Source organism: Salvelinus sp. IW2-2015, linkage group LG22 (genome assembly GCF_002910315.2).
Source record: "Salvelinus sp. IW2-2015 linkage group LG22, ASM291031v2, whole genome shotgun sequence".
NCBI lineage: Eukaryota > Metazoa > Chordata > Actinopteri > Salmoniformes > Salmonidae > Salvelinus > Salvelinus sp. IW2-2015.
In genome coordinates, this window is record NC_036862.1 from 6,594,653 (window position 1) to 6,617,155 (window position 22,503).

The 22,503-nt window shown below is 42.6% G+C and overlaps 1 protein-coding gene across 1 annotated transcript in view; it reads left to right on the top strand.

Annotated features, from left to right (window-relative positions):
• Positions 1–5,265: 5,265 nt before the first annotated feature.
• The window catches only part of LOC111949633 (rho GTPase-activating protein 35-like), a 79,091-nt gene continuing 61,853 nt past the window's right edge, over positions 5,266–22,503 (top strand). The window contains 1 exon segment of the mRNA XM_023966967.2: positions 5,266–5,922. The gene's annotated coding sequence lies outside the window, so the exon portion shown is untranslated.

A 22,503-nucleotide genomic window follows, 5' to 3' on the forward strand; every position in this document is an offset into this window, starting at 1 on the left:
CATTGGCTATTATACAGGAAGACTGGGGCACAAAAACAACATAACACATGTTGTCTTTCAGAGCCTGTGACTTTCACACCGAAGGCAGGGAATACTCTTTTCTTCCCAACCCCACACCAAGAAGTGACAAAATGGAGGGTCAGCCATTTGTGTTACATCACTTTGGCTGTTTTCTGCAAAGTCAGGGCCCATGAGTTTGTTAACTGGTCTGGTGGGTAGTCGATCCACTGCAGAACATTGTCCAGACAGTTTGGACAGCTCCTCTGTGCCGTGCGTTGGGCCAGGGAGGCCGAAGGGGGGAGGGCGGTTGATTGTCAGGGATTGCACAACTGTGAGGGGGAGGAATGTGCATGCCCCTGGGACCCAGAAATATTTCAGCTGCATAGAGAGAGAGTTGAGATGGGACAGAGAGAGAAAAAGGGGGGAAACCAAGTAGAAAACAGGGCAGTTCTTCTCTCCTTAGACTACTTTGCTGTGTTGTTTTCCAATGGTTTTCCAAGGCTGTTGTGGCTTTCAATGAATAGAAGAGTATGAAGCAGTTCAGAGCATTTCCCAAATGTCATACTTTGGTTAAAAACCAAACAACGTTCAGAAAGGTCTTGGTCAGAGAGATAGGTATAGTTGGGCCAGCTTGTCGCAGTGAGTGGCCAGTAGTAGTTCAGTAGTAGAGGAGAAAATGTAAAACAGGGACAGATTATGAATGAAACTTTGACCCCTACTAATCTTGCTCTGTGTGATTGAGGTCATGTAAATATTGCTGTGAACTCACTGACTAATATGATTGGACCGCGAGCAGCTTGTTGACTCGGAGTGCTGTACTTTCAACTTTGTGTTTAAAAGGAGGATKTTCACCTATCATTAAACATTAATACACAGATCAAGAGTAACTGTTAGAGTATGTGGACTGTTTAGAATTTTTAGCAAAGTAATTATGATAAAATGTTCTGCCAATAAAGAGATAAAGTTATCCAACCCTATTGGATGTTACTTTGTATGGGTGAACTTCCACCCCGAAGAATACATAAGGATCAGTTAGTCACAGCCTGATTCAGACTACATGTTGTACGGTGTGTGGGGGGGGTGTTCTCAGACCTCGCGGGGGGCCCCGCAAAACTGCAGTACGCCACTGTGTGTGTGTGTGTGTGTGTGTGTGTGTGTGTGTGTGTGTGTGTGTGTGTGTGTGTGTGTGTGTGTGTGTGTGTAACAGGAGGTTGGTGCATCTTTAATTCGTGGTAATGGCTGGAGAGTAATTAGTGGAATGGTATCAAATGAGCCATCCTCCCCTTAGCAGCCTCCACTGTTGTGTGTGTGTGTGTTGAGAGAAGACAGAGAGAGAGAGAGAGATTCAATGCGTGACAAAGTCCCCAAGCCACTAAACATCTGTTTGAGTTGTAGAACAACAATCATATTTAGCTTGCAATACATCATTTCTCTCTCTGTGTAATCTCTATCTTTAACTTTCATGTGTTTGTGGTTTTATATTGTCAAGTCATATCCTCTTGGAGAAGGCAATATCATATAAATCAGGACTATAATCAGGACTACTGAATTCTTCTCAGGTTTAAAGTTATCTCCAACAATTCAATAAACAGCCATATGAGTGATGTGGCATGAGTAAGTCTAGAGGACCAGGAATGAGCTTTGAGATTATTGATTTTCTGAATGGCTAAAAAAAAGAATACTCTCTCTCTCCCATTCTCCCTGTGTGCTGGATCAGATATAYGATTCGTTAATATTGGAAAAGAAGATATGGGAGTGTCGTACATTCATTATTTGTGCACGGAAGTCAGTGAAGCCAGTAAGTTAGGCATTTGTTGCATTTTATATAAAATACATCAAATGCAATACAAGTATGCTATTTATTAGTTTGGAGAGAGAACTGAGTGTATTTGTGTGGTGAAGGCATAACTGACATGACATTGTGAAAATGGTTTCTATCTATAATTGCCAGACATGGATATATCTGTTCTCCTGCAAGAGTTGGGGTCAATTCCAGGAAATTGATTAAAATGCAATGATTTTTTTTTWAAATACTAATTTGCCGGATGTTTTTTTCTCCAGTTCTTGCAAGTTGCGTCTCATTTCATGTCCTAAATTGCCTTTACCAAATTTTTGTATTATTCTACCAATTAAGGGTATGTGCAGTTAAAGGGGCAATCAGCAGTTGAAACAATAACAAATCGTTTTCCCAACCCCTGTTTTGGTCCAAAGCTGATGGATGAGGCTGGAGAAATGTTACCACTCTAAAATTCATAGACAGAGCTATGGATGCAAGAACTGACCATCCATGATATCAAAATCATACACTGAGCATACCCAACATTTGGAACACGTTCCTAATATTGAGTTGCACCCCCCTTTTGCCCTCAGAACAGCCTTAATTTATCAGGGCATGGACTCTATAAGGTGTCAAAAGCGTTCCACGGGGATGCTGGCCCATGTTGACTCCAATGCTTCCCACAGTTGTGTCAAGTTGGCTTGTTTTCCTTTGGGTCGTGGACCCTTTTTGATACACACGGGAAACTGTTGAGTGTGAAAAACTCAGAAGTGTTGCAGATCTCGACGCAAACTGGTGTGCCTTTCAAGGAGCGGGACTCTAACCCAGAAGCTTATAAGAAATCCCGCTATGCCCTCCGACGAACCATCAAACAGGCAAAGCGTCAATACAGGATTAAGATCGATTCGTACAACACCAGCTCCGATGCTCGTCGGATGTGGTAGGGCTTGCAAACTATTACAGACTACAAAGGGAATCATAGCCAAGAGCTGCCCAGTGAAACAAGCCTACCACATGAGCTAAATTACTTCTATGCTCGCTACGAGGCAAGTAACACTGAAACATGCATGAGAGCATCAGCTGTTCCGTACGACTGTGTGATCAYGCTCTCCGCAGCCGATGTGAGTAAGACCTTTAAACATGTCAACTTTCACAAGGGCGCAGGGCCAGACGGAATACCAGGACGTGTACTCCGAGCATGCGCTGACCAACTGGCAAGTGTCTTCACTGACATTTTCAACCTCTCCTTTTCTGAGTCTGTAATACCAACATGTTTCAATCAGACCATCATAGTGGTTTCAATCAGACCATCAACATGCCTAAATGACTACCGACGCGTAGCACTCACGTCTGTAGCCATGAAATGCTTTGAAAGGGGCTGGTCATGGCTTACATCAACACCATTGTCCCAGAAACCCTAGACCCACTCCAATTTGCATACCGCCTCAACAGATCCACAGATGATGCAATCTCTATTGCATTCCACACTGCCCTTTCCCACCTGGACAAAAGGAACACCTATGTGAGAATGCTATTCATTGACAACAGCTCAGCGTTCAACACCATAGTGCCCTCAAAGCTCATYACTAAGCTAAGGACCCTGGGACTAAACACTTCYTTCTGCAACTGGATCCTGGTCTTCCTGACGGGCCGCCCCCAGGTGGTAAGGGTAGGTAACAACACATCTTCCATGCTGATCCTCACCACGAGGGCCCCTCAGGGGTGTGTGTTCAGTCCCCTCCTGTACTCCCTGATCACTCATGATTGTACAACCAGGCAAGACTCCAACACCATCATTAAGTTTGCCGGTGACACAACAGTGGTAGGGCTGATAACCGACAATGATGAGACAGCCTATAGGGAGGAGGTCAGAGACCTCACCGTGTGGTGCCAGGACAACAACCTCTCCCTCAACGTGATCAAGACAAAGGAGATGATTGTGGACTACAGGAAAAGGAGGACCGAGCACACCCCCATTCTCATCGACGGAGCTGTAGTGGAGCAGGTTGAGAGCTTCAAGTTCCTTGGTGTCCACATCACCAACAAACTAACAAGGTCCAAGCACACCAAGACAGTCATGAAAAGGGCATGACAACACCCATTCCCCCTCAGAAAACTGAAAAGATTTGACATGGGTCCTCAGATCCTCAAAAGGTTCTACAGCTGCACCATCGAGAGCATCCTGACTGGTTGCATCACTGCCTGGCATGGTAACTGCTCGACCTCCAACTGCAAGGCACTACAGAGGGTAGTGCATACGGCCCAGTACATCACTCGGGCCAAGCTTCCTGCCATCCAGGACTTCTATACCAGGCGGTGTCAGAGGAAGGCCCTAAAAATGTTCAAAGACTCCAGCCACCCTAGTCATAGACTGTTCTCTCTGCTACCGCATGGCAAGCGATACCGGAGCGCCAAGTCTAGGTCCAAGAGGCTTCTAAACAGCTTCTACCCCCAAGCCATAAGACACCTGAACATCTAATCAAATGGATACCCAGACTATTTGCATTGCCCCTCCCTCTTTTACACTGCTGCTACTCTCTGTTATTATCTATGCATAGTCACTTTAATAACTCTACCTACATGTAGATATTACCTCAATTACCTCGACACCGGTGCCCCCGCACATTGACTCTGTACCGGTGCCCCCTGTATTTAGYCTCACTATTGTTATTTTACTGCTGCTCTTTAATAATTTTTTGCTTTTATTTCTTATTCTTATTTTGTTTTAGGTATTTAAAAAAACAAAAAAATATATAAACTACATTGTTGGTTAGGGCTTGTAAGTAAGCATTTCACTGTAAGGTCTACACCTGTTGTATTTGGCGCATGTGACAAATATAATTTTTCTGGCACCTACTACCATACCCCGTTCAAAGGCACTTAAATATTTTCACCCTCTGAATGGCACACAYACACAATCCAAGTCTCAACTGTCTCAAGGCTTAAACATCCATCTTTAACCTGTCTACTCCCCTTCATCTACACTGATTAAAGTGGATTTAACAAGTGACATCAATAAGGGATCATAGCTTTCACCTGGATATGTCAAGGAAAGAGCAGGTGTTCTTAATGTTTTGTACACTCGGTGTAATTTGAACATGTYTTGAGTTAGTGTTTGTTTACAATTACTTTGTTTACAAACATTGTAGTAAAACAAGCTTATATGTTGMGTTCTGATGGGGTATGACAGTTAAACTAAGTTCATGAGGCATGTATAAGCTATATTCTTCAAGAATTCATGGGTGTTTCATTCATTTGTGTCCAAACACTGATGTCGGTATTGCAGATTGCCCCTTTAAATCGAAGTGTATAATTAATACAGCAAAATAAAATTAAACGAAGTGTGAGGAATAACATTAACTATTAGGAGAATAAAAGCAATTATGTTATTTAGAAACAGAATGTCCGTGTGTTGTAATTGTGTCCAAGCGCCACTGGGCGAGACTACGCTGTGGTAGGCTAACAGCTCTCTCTCTCTATTCTCCGAATAGGACAGAGGAGGAGAGAGGCTGTATTCCGGAGAAGGGCCGGGCCGCCATTATTGGGAAGCTGTAAAAAAAAATACACTTACACACTATCATACATTTGGACAGTCTGGGAAGTGATACTCATAGGAAACACAACATTTAGGGTTGCAAATATTAAATGAGCACTGCGCATCACCTAACACGGCATATTCTGTGTACGCGTATGGGCAGACGTGTATATTGGACACAACAAAGGAAATAACAATTGGTCAAAACAACGTGGTGAACCAAGAGGCAAACACAACGACTCAAGCCGTTCTAACGCCCCCTCTTTCCTAACGCGAACATTCAGCGGGCAAGAAACTGAAGTCCGACTGCATTTTTCGAGATAATTTAGATAATTTTGTTGTGTGCACAGGGAAGAGGAGGAACTCAACATGCAGATGGTACCGAAAACTTAATACGCTACTTGTGAAAATTGAGACTTGATTTCAGGGGAAAGAAATATACCAAGTGTCCAAAAGGGAAATATATAGATTTATGTGACTGTTAGAGGAGTAGAATTTCCTCTCTTTCTTAATTTATATTCTCGAGACGTTGGGAGTGCTGTTTTTGCGAGTTGCGACGGAGGACATTGGAGAGAACGGAGTGAACGAGAGAAGAGGGAGGAATGCTATGGTATGTACCACTTCATTTTGCCAATGTTTTATTTGGCTAAACGGTTTTAAAATGAAAGCAATTTACTTTAACTGATTATGATGGTGTGGCAATGAAAACAATGTCCCGTATAACAGTTATTTCCCAAGGTTAAATAGGTAGTTAGGAGTGAAGTGGGGGTAATAAAAAGTGAATCTCGTTCAGACAAAAAAAAATGTGCAGCAAACGGGTCTGCAATCTTTCTGTGTGGAATGGGGGTTGTCAGGCCAGGGCCAAGCTCTTCTGAGAGATTTTCCCCTCTTGCACAAAACCAAAAATCTCATCTTAATTCATGTGCCCAAATAAAACGAATGTCATTCTGCAATAGATGGTTGTCAAAGGGTGATTTATCTGTGTCAATTAGGTTCCAATTATGTTCCATCGTTTTTCCTTCATTTGTTCACAATTACATGTGAATGGACAGAAGGGAGCATTCATGGACTAAAATGTCTGGATCAATTTGGAAATATAAGATCCCCGTGCCATGCGTAATAGCCCTATGTAATGGGCAGAAAACGTGTAAATGTTTTTTGACGAATAACAACTCAAATCCTGTCTTTTTGCTGGCTACATTACATCACCCAACGATCTGCTGTCATGTTCCCTCTATTCAAGGATAATTTTGGACTAGTGGTCAGTCAAGGCCCCATGTCATAAGATAGCTCTGGACGCATAACATTCGTTAGTTACTGCGTAATAAGTTATTGGCTAGACTATCCTATAGATATTTCGACATTTTATTTCTATGCCAGTCTTGTTTCAAAGATGAATGCAAATAGGTACATAGTATCCCACTAGTTGGGACAGCTGGAGTGCAAGGTATGTTTTTAATCCGTCAACATGTTTTGACGTTTGTTTCCTACAGAAACTGAACCGTTTCGGGAGGAAGTTTTTATAGCCTTACACATCGAAATGTATGACCTTTTTAAGAAAAATCTAAGCTACAATTCCCAATCCTACGAAGTTGCATGTCTCGATTTCTTGAGTTTCTGTTTTCAGTGAACACGAATTTTGAACTTCAAAATGGAATGTTCATATAGACTGCGCACCATATCGATCATTGTTTCAGTGGCGCGAGTTGCAACATTGTGTATCTAAGTGCCTTACAGAAGCAAATGTTGCGTCCAATAATGTAACTACACAAATAGGATGACGTTGCCATTTAATATAAAGGCATTCATTTGTGCTTGCACTCACACGAGAAACGCTTTTGCTGAGATTGCAAGTCCGCATTGTGGCCACTCCTATGTTAGAGTGCATGTGGTATCGTGGAATACGCTATCCAAGATCGCTCAATGTGTAGAGTTCCGTGTATTTGTGACGGTTTCCTCTACTGTTATCAAGGTTCTCTGACATGTTGACAAACAGCCACGGTTTGCTTGCCGTCCCTGTTCTCCACTCTGTCAATTGTCACTGTTGATTTATTGTCTGCCAGTTATCAAGTTCGAGACGGTCTTGTAGCTAGACACACTTCTAGTTTTACGAGTTTTGGTGAATAGTAGGCTATTGGGGCCGATAGATTTTCTGTCGTTTTGTAACCAATCTCTTTGCCTTTTAGAGGTCTGAGTCAAGTCTGACTGTTTTGTAGTTCTTCAGCCGTGTTTGTTATTAGGGGATTTCATTCGTTTCATTTCAATGAATAGTCAGATGGTTATGTAACATTATACAGGCCTGCGGGTTTGAGGAATTTGGTGACCACGGATAATTGAGTTGAAATGAGTCCACGTTCCTCTGCTAAGGTCACGCAGTCAAAAGTTTATCAAACCATGACGTGTGTTTGGTGAGTTTGCCCATTAGGGAGTTATTTCTTTAAATTTTTTAAAATGCTGATCAGTGGAGGCTGGTGGGAGGAGCTGTGGGAGGAGCTATAGGAGGAGGGCTCATTGTAATGACTGGAATTAATTACAGGGAATTTATCAAACATATGGACACCACGTTTGACATTGTTCCAATAATTCCATTCCAGCCATTACAATGAGCCCGTCCTCCTATAGCTCCTCCCACCAGCCTCCTCTACAGCCTACATATTCCTATTCGTACAGCCATTCTATGTCTATTGGAGTACTGTATTAGTCATCTCGTTATTATGCTGCTTCAGATGAATGAGCAAGTATGACAATACCATTATGGAGTTGTTGGTTTGGGTGTCAAGGGCTGGACTTTCCTAACATGACCCACCCCACACACACAGCCTTGGCCTACACTTACACTATATCCTCTCTCCTTCCTAGTGCTTCCAGGCCGTTTGACTAATGAAATAGTAGGCTCCCTTGTCTCTCAGCCCTGCTTCTGCAGATAGTAGGATCTAACTAGACGACCTACCACCCAGGGTCTGTGATATGAAGCGCCTGCTAAGAAAGGAATGCAGGAAGGGTTTGGCCTGCTCTGCTCTGTGCTGGGGGCCCTGAGAGGAGCCAGAGCAGGAATAATAATTGTCATATTTTATTTTAAAAAATGTTATAGGGCTTTTAATTACAAACAAGAATCTCAGTCTCTTTGAATACAAAAATGGATGGATAGAGGGAGGGAGGAAGATATTGGGCTCTCATTCCTCGCTCTGTGTGGAGAGGAGCAGAGAGGGTGTTTAGGTTTTATTTGAGGGGGATCAGGTTWTATTTGAGGAGGAGAAAGTTACACAAAGGTCAAAAGAGGAAGTACAGTGCCTTCAGGAAATACTTTCCCCACATTTTGTTGTGTTACAGCCTAAATTTATAAGGGATAAAAAAATGTGTCACTGGCTTACACAAAATAACCCATCATGTCAAAGTGCAATTATGAGTCAATAAGGATTCAACCGCTTTGTTATGGCAAGCCTAAATATGTTCAGGAGTAAAAATCTTCCTAACAAGTCACATAATAAGTTGCATGGACTCGCTCTTTGTGCAATAATAGTGTTTAACGTGATACTTGAATGACTACCTCATCTCTGCACCCCACACAATTATCTGTAAGGTCCTTCAGTCAAGCAGTGAATTTCAAACACATATTCAACCAAAAAGACCAGTGAGGTTTTCCAATGACTCGCAAAGAAGGGCACCTATTGGTAGATGGGTAAAAAATAAAAAGCAGACATTAAATATCCCTTTGAGCATGGTGAAGTTATTAATTACACTTTGGATGGTGTATCAATACACCCAGTCACTACAAAGATTCAGGCGTTCTTTCTAACTCAGTTGCTGGAGAGGAAGGAAACCTCTCAGGGATTTCACCATGATGCCAATGGTAACTTTAAAACAGTTAGAGTTTAATACAGTTGAAGTCGGAAGTTTACATACACTTAGGTTGGAGTCATTAAAACTCGTTTCAACCACTCCACAAATTTCTTGTTGACGAACTATAGTTTTGGCAAGTCGGTTAGGACATCTACTTTGTGCATGAAACAAGTAATTTTTCCAACAATTGTTTACAGACAGATTATTTCACTTATAATTCACTGTATCAYAATTCCAGTGGGTCAGAAGTTTACATACACTAAGTTGACTGTGCCTTTAAACAGCTTGGGAAATTCCAGAAGATAATGTCATGGCTTTAGAAGCTTCTGATAGGCTAATTGACATACTTTGAGTCAATTGGAGGTGTACCTGTGGATGTATTTCAAGGCCTACCTTCAAACTCAGTGCCTCTTTGCTTGACATCATGGGAAAATCAAAAGAAATCAGCCAAGACCTCCACAAGTCTGGTTCATCCTTGGGATCAATTTCCAAATGCCTGAAGGTACCACGTTCATCTGTACAAACAATAGTATGCAAGTATAAACACCATGGGAACACGCAGCCGTCATAGCCCTCAGGAAGGAGATGCGTTCTGTCTCCTAGAGATGAACGTACTTTGGTGCGAGAAGTGCAAATCAATCCCAGAACAACAGCAAAGGACATTGTGAAGATGCTGGAGGAAACGGGTACAAAAGTATCTATATCCACAGTAAAACRAGTCCTATATCAACATAACCTGAAAGGCTGCTCAGCAAGGAAGAAGCCACTGCTCCAAAACCGCCATTTAAAAAAGCCAGACTACGGTTTGCAACTGCACATAGTGACAAAGACGGTACTTTTTGGAGAACTGTCCTCTGATCTGATGAAACAAAAATAGAACTTTGGCCATAATGACCATCATTGTGTTTGGAGGAAAAAGGGGGASGCTTGCAMGCCGAAGAACACCATCCCAACCGTGAAGCACGGCAGCTTCATGGCAGCATCGTGTTGTGGGGGTGCTTTGCTGCAGGAGGGACTGGTGCACTTCACAAAATAGATGGCTTCATGAGGTAGGAAAATKATGTGGATATATTGACGCAACATCTCAAGACATCAGTCAGGAGGTTAAAGCTTGGTCGCAAATGTGTCTTCCAAATAAACAATGACCCCAAGCATACTTCCATAGTTGTGGCAAAATGGCTTAAGGACAACAAAGTCAAGGTATTGGAGTGGCCATCACAAAGCCCTGACCTCAATCCTATAGAAAATTTGTGGCCAGAACTGAAAATGTGTGTGTGAGCAAGGAGGCTTACAAACCTGACTCAGTTACACCAGCTTTGTCAGGAGGAATGGGCCAAAATTCACCCAACTTATTGTGTGAAGCTTGTGGAAGGCTACCCGAAATGTTTGACCCAAGTTAAACAATTTAAAGGCAATGCTACCAAATACTAATTGAGTGTATGKAAACTTTTGACCCACTGGGAATGTGATGAAATAAATAAAAGCTGAAATAAATCATTCTCTACTATTATTCTGACATTTCACATTCTTAAAATAAAGTGGTGATCCTAACTGACCTAAGACAGGGACTTTTTACAAGGATTAAATGTCAGGAATTGTGAAAAACTGAGTTTAAATGTATTTGTCTAAGGTGTATATAAACTTCTGAATTCAACTGTAGCTGTGATAGGAGAACACTGAGGATGGATCAAGAATATTGTAGTTACTCCACAATACTAACCTAGTTGATAGTGATAAGCCTGTACAGAATAAATGTGCATCCAGTTTGCAACAAGGCACTAAAAATGTGGCAAAGCAATTCACTTTTTTGTCCTGAAAACAAAGTGTTATGTTTGGGGCAAAATCCAATACAACACTTTAAAAAAAAATGTATTTAACCTTTATTTTACTAGGCAAGTCAGTTAAGAACAAATTCTTATTTACAATGACGGACTACCCCAGCCAAACCCGGACAACGCTGGGCCAATTGTGGGACTCCCAATCACGGCCAGTTGTGATACAGCATGGAATCAAACCAGGGTCTGTAGTGATGCCTCTAGCAATGAGATGCAGTGCCTTAGACCACTGCGCCACTCGGGAGCCCTTACTGAGTACCACTCGCCATATTTTCAAGCATAGTGGTGGCTGCGTCATGTTATGAGTATCCTTGTCATCGGCAAGGACTAGGGAGTTTTTTAGGATAAAAAATGAACAGAATAGAGCTGAGCACAGGTAAAATCCTAGAGAGAAACAGTTTAGATTTAAATCTACATGAACATCTATGGCAAGACTTGAAAATGGTTGTCTAGCAATGATGGTTGTCTAGCAACCAATTTGAAAGAGCTTGAAGATTTWWAAAAAAGAATAATGGGTAAGTGTTTTACAATCCAGGTGTGCAAAGCTCTTAGAGACTGACCCAAAAAGACACAGCCGTAATCGCTGCCAACGGTAATTSTGACATGTATTGACTCAGGGGTGGGAATACTTAATACATTTGCTAAAATTTCTAAAAACATGTTTTCACTTTTGTCATTATTGAGGGTGTTTTGTGTAGATGGGTGAGAAAAAGCTGAGGTGTATGAATACTTTCTGAAGGCACTGTAGCAGTCTCTCCATACCGGATCATTGGTTATGCCAGAGATGTATGTGTAGATTTCGCTTTCTCTTGAAGCAAATACAAGAACCTGTTCCAGATAGAGTAAAGGTGGACGTGTAGAATCATTTTCTGGTATGTTGGTCTATGATTGTCTGCTATATGGGAAAATGGATGACTGAATATTTCTTGGATCTCAATCAAGCTCATAGAAAATACTTTTCTCAATGGACACTGCACAAACCCATGCATCATGGAGCGGCTATATGTTACTACTCTAAACACTTTACCAGTATTTAAATTCTACAAAATCCGTATTATAAAACTTTTTGGGGGGTATTTTACCCGCTTTTTCTCGTCAATTTCTGATCTTGTCTCATCGCTGCAACTCCCCAACGGGCTCGGGAAAAGCGAAGGTGGAGTCATGCGTCCTTCGAAACATGACCCACCTATCCGCGCTCCTTAACACCCGCCAGCTTAACCTGGATTGGGAGTCCCTACTCGACTGGCGACCGGGGTCAGCCCACAGGCACCCGGCCCACCACAAGGAGTCGCTGGAGTACGACGAGTCATGTAAAGCCCCACTGGCCAAATCCTCCCCTAACCCGGACGATACTAGGCCAATTGTGCGCCACTCGGGAGGCCCCTACATTCTACATTTTATCCATTTATCGATCAACTCTTCTCAGTAAGGGTCACAAGCTTTATTACTCCGGTAAATTCAACGGCACTCTTTTYGTTAGTTGCTCTTCCACTGAACCGATCACAAACCCACTTTTGGTTTGTCGCTCAGCTAGCCTGCCTCTCCGCTCCCAGGTAATGTATTAGCAGTCAGGACCTCCTGGTCTCAGCCTGATTGGGCCCTTTGCAGCGCAGTCACACCTCACCAGGAAGCCTCATCCCTCACTAATAGCTGTGCCATTTGCTCGAGCAGCAGGCCCTCTGCTCCGCTGTACCCGCTCACCCTTGCCCCTCCCTGGGCCACAGGTTGTGCCGCGAGTCCCTGGTCTGCCGCCTCATCCACACACAGCGGAGGGCCCAGGCCATGTCATAGACACCAAGTCCGGGACATACTGATTTGGGTCGATACAGGGATTTTTGGGGGGATTTTTTAAATGCGAGACCTCACACGTTTCAGGGGAGAGGAGCATCAGAGGTCTTCAACTTCACTAGGAGCAAGAGCACCACTCCACCTCTCATCATCGCCCTGTTTATTAGTAGGTCCTGACCCCCACAATACACCTGTAATAGATTCAGGAGACTAATGACCATTAAGGCCTATAGTATAAATGCTGTAAATAACGAGGTCCACTAGTTCTGAAACCTAATTTCCCCATCTACTAGCCCCCACAGCCATGCACATCCAGTCCTGTTGGTTCTAACAATGACCAATCAATGGGGTCTAACATCTATTGCCCAGCCTTCGGTATAGACTAACATTAATTAGCTGAATTGTGGGCTGAACACTATCAGCAGAATCAATGCACACACTTAATGTATTGTAAAACCCTTAACTCTATCCAACAGTAGCCGTGCGACATCTCACTAAGTGATGATGAGGACACAGACTCTCGTTCTTCAAACCACTTTGCTACTGAATGAAATAGTAGATTTTCACCTGTTCATTCACAGATCTCACATTGTTGCCAGCCAGCCACAGAGCGGGAGCTGTTAAATCGGCCCCGTGTCTTACTAGGAAAAGTGATGTTGAAAAGTTTGATTGAAAGTGGGAGCCTGTGTTTGATAGAGAAAGGAGCTAATTATAGGCAGCAGCTTTAGAATTTGTTGGCCAGATTACAGTGGCTCGCTTCTGAATGGCTGCCTTGTTTGAGACCAGAGTATAAGGCAGGGGAACGGCAATAAGAGCCTATTTTTATCCGAACCATTAGAAAGTGTGCATGTGTTGACTTGCTGATTTGATGGATGACGATAGCTTGTTACAAAGGTTCTCCAGGTTCTTGTGCTGGTCCACAGTCAGTTTGATCTCTGTCTTTGAGTGGTCAAGGCCAGAGTTGCGGGAGGAAAAACAGATCCCATTGCAGCATAGAGGACAATATCTCCTCAGGGTTTTATGGGGTTGAGCGATAATTGGTCCTGTCCTACAGAAGCCTATATACCCAATGTTTCCTAGAAATCTTTCTGTCCACCCATAAGTGTGTAACACATTTCAGAGGACATCAATCAATAATAAAGGGTATGCAAGGTCTCTTATCGATCACAAATCCCCATCCCTCCCTGAATTGCAAAGATKGTATATGCCCACATTACAAATAGTGCGAATGGAGCATGCCAGTGAAAGGTATGGGTGAGCTCTTGTGTGAATGAGGGTTATCAGCCTTTGTGAGGGCAGTTTGAATTGCCCGCCATGTCCTGGGTGACAAAAGGGGGCCATGATGTTTGGATGAATGGTGACCATGGAGATGAAGGCCCAGGATGTGGGCCACTGTTCGCTGCAGTGCTCCTCGAGACAAGATACAATTGGAGCAGAGGGAGAAAGGGGGAATGAAGGCGATTAGAAACGAGAGCAAGAGAAAAAAGGACGGATGAAACAAGAGAGGGAAGGAGCGAGAGAAGAATGCAGGATTTAATAAACAAGGAAAAATAACAAGAAAGAGGGTGTTCGAAAGGAGTAACAAGAAGGAATGAGATGGTGAGCGAGGGGGGGRAAAAAGTGACTGACAGAGAGAGAAATGCACATTTAGTGAGCTGTTCCAATGATGTAAGGCACAGTTGGCCTTTCAGGCTGTGTTCCTGGTATGTGTCCTCAGTTCTGTGCTAAGGGATCAGCAATCAATGGCAACTGTCAGTAACCCTGCTGTCTGGCTATTTGCAGCAACATTCAGCTGAGGCTATGAGTAATGCTGGCGAATAAGATGAGGGCTCTGAACTTTAATGGGCAGGATCAGCGATGTAGACATCCAATGGGAGTTCTCTAACGTCCTCTTTTCTGAAGCATTTTTTGGCCTACAGCAGTGAATGATTGACAGCGAATGCAACCTAAAGTAAATCTCGGCGTAAATCAGTACAGTTCCAGTATATCTTATTGGGGCTCTCAGGAGCCTCCGTCTGTGGTTGTGAGCGACTGAGTGAGTCAGCTGTTTTATCTGGGGCACTTTGTTTCTGAGAGGATAGAGACCCACAGAAGCACAGTGGAGTGCGAGATCATGGGAAGAGCTCCCAGCCAGAGGAACTCTCATGCTTTCCACCCACACAGAGTTAGCAGGCTARCCCGGAGCACTTCTGTGCGTTTGATTGTGTCTGTGTGTTCACACGTGTGTGTGTGTGTGTGTCTACCTACCTGCGTGTGCATRAATGCATCTTTCTGCATGTAGCCAWTGTGTCCATTTCTTTCTATAAGATGGTACTTTGCTTTGCAAAGGTGTGTGTGTGTTTGAAGATACAGACCTCTGTAGTGTTGTTTTACCCCTCTTTCCTCTTCATTTCTCCAGTCCTCTCCATCCATTTCCTGTGTGAGAGTCTGTCATGTTGTTGTTTGACTGGAGATTCTCCGCAACGGAGCCCCTGGGTTTCCTCCAGGAAGCCCACCTAAGGGGGCGAGGAGAGGAGGGTAGGACGAGGGGGAGTCAACAGCAGAGGGTAGGGACCTAATTGAGGAGGTGAGGATAGTTGCTCTCTCCTCTCCTTTTATCTGCAATGGGCTAAATACAGTGTTTCCCTTAGGATTTTTTTCAGCCGCGGTGGCAAAGTTAGGGTGGGGGGGGGGTTGGAGAGGCGCTGAAGTGGGCGTGGCCAATGGCGCTGTTTCCAACCAAAATTTCAGAGGCCCTCCCCTTGACCGCAGAGACAGAATATTTCTGTTTTAAAACAAATTTCCTGCTATTCTACACATCAATTTGCAACGGGGCGTAAACAATTCAGTTTTATAGTTAGTTTCCTGCAATTCTACACATTTTGTCATGGGGCTGAGAGAAAACAGTTCAGTTTCATAGCTCATTTCCTGCAATTCCACACATTTTGCCATAGCATAAGAGGACAGCATAAGCCATCTGAATGACTCAAACATGATAACAAAATCAATGTGAGCCCCATGCCACGACATTTATTGAATTTGTGATTCTCCCTGACTGTCTATTTTTTTTTATTTTGGTGATTGTTACTTCCTAAAGATGATCTTATTTAAAAACTAAATATCTCCAATATCTTTTCCACATACTTTATATCTGGTTTGAGCTGTTCTTAGGTTTACACTGAAAACATTTGACCATCCCACCGCGACTAAATTAATATAGGGAAAACACTGGAATGGGACCTTCATTTCCCAGATTTGGGACCGTTCCCCTGGTGACTGTACTATGTGCTTTCTGAAATTGGGGACACTTCTAGAACATGACCTTTACTGATGTTTAGTTTCTATTACCTGTACCCGGCATCTGTGGGAATCCAGGTTCTCCTATGTACTGTCTTTGTTCTATCTGTCTGGTACAACCCTACACCTGCAGCACGGAGAGCGAGCGAGAACTGTTCCACTTCCACCATATTCTAATTAAAGATGAAAGGTTTAATCACAGACTGATAAGCTGCCGGGAGAGGAGGGAAAAGAGCCCACAGACGACTAGAGGCCTTAAACAGACACTCTTCTGACCATAGCGCTTTCTTTCCATCTCTCTCCCCCCATTTGTCTCCCTCCCTCCATCACTCCCCATCTTCTCAGATAATCGTTGCGCTACATTAGTGTCAGCAGTGGTTCAGGACAGTGGAAGGGCACCACCTTGTCACAAGGCGTTAGTGTGGGATGCCATTTTGGGGAGTTCTCGTGACCAGTATGTTGCCCGTTACCACCTCTCCATTGGCCCAGGCAGACGGGGAGGAAAGGGGCACACACAGGTTTCCTATCACACAGAGCGTGCAATCGTGTTTTATGTCTAAGGTAATTTCCACGTTAAAGGACACATGAGCACCAACATGTGACGTTTATAGGAACATGTCAAATGAAAGCGGAGTCAATCTTTTTGGGGAAATGAAGGCATAGATACATTTTCCATCCCAAAAATGTGGAATAAGCAAAGGCTTTTGATTTCTGGTCACACAGAAGGAAAAGGGGTCTTTCAAAAAAACACCAACTAGAAAAAGACTTAATGTATTAGAAATACATCAAAACAATGTTGAAGTAAAGGACCCTGCCAACTAATGTCAACATGAATATTTAATTTTGCAGAAATTATTTTCCTTCKGGAAGTTTTAAGAAACATTGCCTAGTTTAAGACATATTGTCATAACGTTAGCTTGTTAAMTGAGCAAGGCAGTCACACACACTTCATATGAAACGGATGGGCTGGTAAGTGCAGCACAAGGCACACGACTGTTAATCAAAGGCCGTACATGTGGAGATGGGTAGAAACTGCTTCTCGAATAGAAATCCCGATCACACTTGGTGACGTCACGGCGACGTTGGCTAGCTAAACTCATGAGCAGAAATATGTCATTGGGTCTACCGGTCGTCTCGCGCGGAACTGAGCACGTGCTGGCCGTCAAATTGAATGTCGTTTTTAACTAATGAAAAGGGTGTCTGCTTATCACTTTCACGAGGTTGGAGTCATAACATGTTCAACTACTTAAGATATTGGCTCRRCTCTAGATTGTGCCTTTAGATTTCGAGAAAATGAATCCCAAATCCCGGCCTGGTCTGTTTCTCAATTGTTCCCGGAAGTCTCGCAGTGTTGCGCTTCTGGGTTTAGAAACTCTGTGACATAGCTAGCTTGGTAAAGCATTAATTATCTAGCAAGATGATGAAAAAATACTTAAATTCACTCAGTTTACAGGCAGCTGCTTCATAATTTAAAAAAAATCCATTGTGATTTAATTATAATGTTTCTAGCTATGCTATTTATTTAGTTGTGACCATCTGGCTATTATCAACAAGGACTTGGTACAAATTCTAGATAGCTATTATTAGCATAGCCCTATGTGGCAGTGTGGAAATGACCTCAAATGAGTGCAGGAAATGCAGAAATTTATGAATGCTGAAAATTATTTTTGGTTGAATTGAACAGTTTTAACAGAGTAGAGAAAGACCCATTTGAAATCACTTCAAATGTGTCACATGATACTGACGCTGGARAGACGAAGCAGGTACGGGGAGTATAACATTTAATAAAGACGGACATGGAACGAGACAGGAACAGCGTCAGCAAACAAATACCAAAGACAAAAACAATACAATGCAGCAGCGGGGAACAGAGCTTGGGAACTGACAAATATAGGGGGGAAATTAAGTCCAGGTGAGTCCAATAACGCTGATGTGCGTGACGAGGGAAGGCAGGTGTGCGTGATGGATGGCAGGAGTGCGTGATGCAGGGCAACCTGGCGCCCTCAAGCGCCAGGGGGAGGGAAGAGCGGGAGCAGACGTGACACAAATGAATGTGTTGCCACCCTAGGGTCACGCACTACTCATAAAGCAAATTTAGAACTTGTATTATTAAAAAATATAAAATACCATCATACCGTCCAAATATATTTTTTAAATCCTCTGATATATTTTGGCCATATCGCCCAGCCCTTCATTTCTTTCCCTCATGAGGTAGACCTACCAATTTAGCTATAGTATTTTTACTGATAACAATTTTGTTTATGAATTAAGTGATTCAAATGCATTACTCTATTACCAAATCGGTAACAGAGTGACCGAAAATCATTAACAGAATGACAGCAATTGAATTAGCCACAATGGGAAATCATAATACAAGAATAATCTCAGTGCGTAAAATAGAAAAAATAGTTTAAAAAAACAAAACATATCTAACCATATCATGAAAGAAACAAAGTCTAGGAGGGAACAGTACATTGTTTGCTGCCTCCAGCCTTTCAGGGGATGAACTGTTTCAGTTTCACTGACCCAATATTTGAGGACAAAACGTACGGAAAGGGCAGTAATTGGGAATCTCTACACAATCAATCTAGCTAGCTATGCAGTCCCGTTACGTGGCTTAAGCTAGCTTATCTATTTATGCAGGCCTACTTACTTAGCTATCAAGCCATATAGGCTGTCATTGTGAAATACGAATTTGTTCTTGACTGACTTGCCTAGTTAAATAAAGGTTAAATAAAAATAAAATATAGCTAGCTCGCCAAGTCCTTTAGCTAGCTAGAACCTAAACGGACACGGAGCCTTGAACTGTAGCTAGCTAGCTGCTGGAAGGATGTCATGTTATCGCCTGGACAAGTGGGTGGGTGGCAGACCTTTCCCCCAACGTTTTATTTTCAGCTTTGATGGCTACTGCTATTGGGATTAGCTACCAAGAAATGTGACTCCCTAAGCTACCCATTTAATCAATCTTGAACGACTGTAAGCATATCTCTTAGTTGTCAATCAAAATGTATTTGGCATCGATTAACTGAGCAGGCAGGCAAGCTGTAAATCCCACTTAATTGTGGGTTATTATGGGATTGGGGGCAGGCTGCTGGAGGCCGAGCAGGCTACTACTACCCATTGTATTCACTGTGTAATTTTGACCGTCAACTATGGGCTGAAAAAGTTTTTAAGGGGGTTAATCTACCATCCCCTGTGCAACATTTTTGCTCATCTGGCTGAGGCTAACATCATCCTTGTTGTTGTGCAAAGGCGACTGAGTGAGAGAGAGCCTACCTCGTGGTTGTTTGATCAATAGGACTGTACATTTCCCAGAAGTAAGACTCCCATGGTATTTTATATATTCGSCAAAAAATATTCAGGTTTCTTCTTGTGACTTTTGCTACTGCTTTYTAAACAAAGTCACGCTGTTCTGCTGCCTGTAAACAGTCCAGTGCAGTGCGACAGTAATTGCAAAGTGAATGGCACATGCCTGTACGGCATGGCCTATTTGCATGATAGGCCTACTCTAGCTGTGATTGGTTATGGCGCACCAGTCTGTATGAGTCCTGACCTGGACAACACTGCAGTGTCTTAATTGCCCAAACACACGGCAGGTTCTCAATTCATATTAATGCAGAATTTTCACAAATACCCGACTCAGCGTTATTTCAAAACATTCCCATGAATGTATGAAAACATGAAAAATAGCGTATCTACAGTGCATTTGGAAAGTATTCAGACCCCTTGACTTTTTCCACATTTTGGTACGTTACAGCCTTATTCTGAAATGGATTAAATTGTTTCCCCCCCTCAATCTACACACAATATCCCATAATGACAAAGCAAAAACAGTTTTTTTTTACATTTTTGTAAATGTATTAAAAACAAAACATTTATAATATCACATTTACATAAGTATTCAGACCCTTTACTCAGTACTTTGTTGAAGCACCTTTGGCAATGATTACAGCCTCGAGTCTTCTTGGGTATGACGCTACAAGCTTGGCACAACTGTATTTGGGGAGTTTCTCCCATTCTTTTCTGCAGATCCTCTGAAGCTCTGTCAGGATGGATGTGAAGCGTCACTGCACAACTATTTTCAGGTCTCCAGAGATGTTCGATCGGTTTCAAGTCTGGACTCTGGCTGGACCACTCAAGGACATTCAGAGACTTGTTCTGAAGCCACTCCTGCGTTGTCTTGGCTGTGTGTTTAGGGTCGTTGTCCTGTTGGTAGGTGAACCTTTGCCCCAGTCTGAGGTCCTGAGCGCTCTGGAGCAGAATTTCATTAAGTTTCATCTCAGGACATTTCTCCATTCATCTTTCCCTCAATCCTGACTAGTCTCCCAGTCCCTGCCGCTGAAAAACATCCCCACAGCATAATGCTTCCACCACTATGCTTCACCGTAGGGATGGTGCCGTGTTTCCTCCAGACGTGTCATTCAGGTCAAATAGTTCAATCTTGGTTTCATCAGACCAGAGAATCTTGTTTCTCATGGTCTGAGTCTTTAGGTGCCTTTTGGCAAACTTCAAGTGGGCTTTTACTGAGGAGTGGYTTCCGTCTGGCCAGTCTACCATAAAGGGCTGATTGGTGGAGTGCTGCAGAGATGGTTGTCCTTCTGGAAGGTTCTCCTATCAACACAGAGGAACATTGGAGCTTTGTCAGAATGAACATCGGGTTCTTGGTCACTTCCCTGACCAAGGYCCTTCTCCCCCGATTGCACAGTTTGGGCGGGTGGCCAAAAAGCTCTAGGAAGAGTCTTTGGGGTTCTAAACTTCTTCCATTTAAGGAGGCCACTGTGTTATTGGGGACCTTMAATGCCGCAAAACATTTTCGGTACCCTTCCCCAGATCTGTGCCTCGACACAATTCTGTTTCRGAGCTATACGGACAATTCCTTCGACCTCATGGCTTGGTTTTTGCTCTGGCATGCACTGTCAACTGTAGGACCTTTTCTATAGACAGGTGTGTGCCTTTCCACATCATGGCCAATCAATTTAATTAACCACAGGTGGACTCCAATTAAGTTGTAGAAACATCTCAAGGACGATCAATGGAAACAGGAAGCACCTGAGCTCAATTTTGAGTCTCATAGCAAAGGGTCTGAATACTTATGTAAAAAGATATTTCTGTTTTGAATTTTTTATATATTTCCAAGAAATGCTAAAAATCGGTTTTAGCATTGTCATTACGGGCTATTGTGTAGATTGGTTGATGATGAAAAAAATTGTATTTAATATATTTTAGCATAAGTTTGTAATGTAACAAGATGTGGAAAAAGTCAACGTTTCTGAATACTTTTCCGATGCACTGTAAAGTATGTGCTTGCTTGTCACAAAAATAAAAGCGGCATATTCTTCCCAAGCTGCACTATGCAGAAATCGCTCTGCCATTTCCTGGTTGCTAAAATTCTAATAGTTAGCCTAATTTCAGTGTATGTGACAAAATAGCCTAGTATAGTGTAGAGAATCATTGTAACATGGTCATTGAAATATATTTCCCATAAACAATAATATTGTATTTTCAGCAGTTTGAAGCTGGTGTACAAAACCGAAAGGAAAAGACGCAAAAACTATACTTAATAACAGCAAGTATAGAAATAGTCCACATAGAACAGACCTACAGCTTCTTAGACTTGCTTTCAATGAGAATGACGGATCTATAACTAACATTTCTATGTGAATTTGCTCGGGTCGCCCAAAAAGTTAAATATTGCGACTTTAATAGGATTTGATGGTGCTAAATCTATGTCAGCTCCTCTTTTGTGGCCTGCTGTAAAAGCTCAAACAGTCCGAACGGCCCTGAGATTATCTGGAAGGACGCTCCATGTGCGTGGGAGGAAAAGACACTGTCCCCCATTGTGCGGCGGTCCTTGGGGCATGAGGCAGTTTGGACGTAGGGTGCGTGTAGTAGTCACAAACCACAGTTGCAGTAGAGCATAGTACAGTAGAGTACATTAAAGAAAAGTAGAGAATAGTTCAGTAGAGTACAGAAGAGTAGAGCGCACGAGTACAGTATAATGTAATAAACGCTATTGTACTGTACTCTACTTTTCTTTACTGTAATGTACTATGCTCTACTGTACTGCACTCTACTCCTGTACTGTACTCTATTGTGCTGTACTGTGATGCCCAAACWTGTGAAACATAGACTATGATTGGTACAGATTTGGTCCGGTCTGGACCAAGCAAATTTGGTCTTGTTTGGGTTGGAGGTCATTAGAATTATAGCCAGTGTGTAGAATTATATTTTTATACCTTTTGTGTACCTATTCAGGATACATCACTATGAAAGAATGACATTCATACACTAAACAAAAATATAAATGAAATGTGCAACAATTTCTGAGAATTTACCGAGTCACAGTTTATATAAGGAAATCAGTCTATTGAAATAAATCAATTAGGCACTAATCTATGGATTTCACATGACTGGGAATTTCACATGACTGGGAATATATATAAGGTAACAGA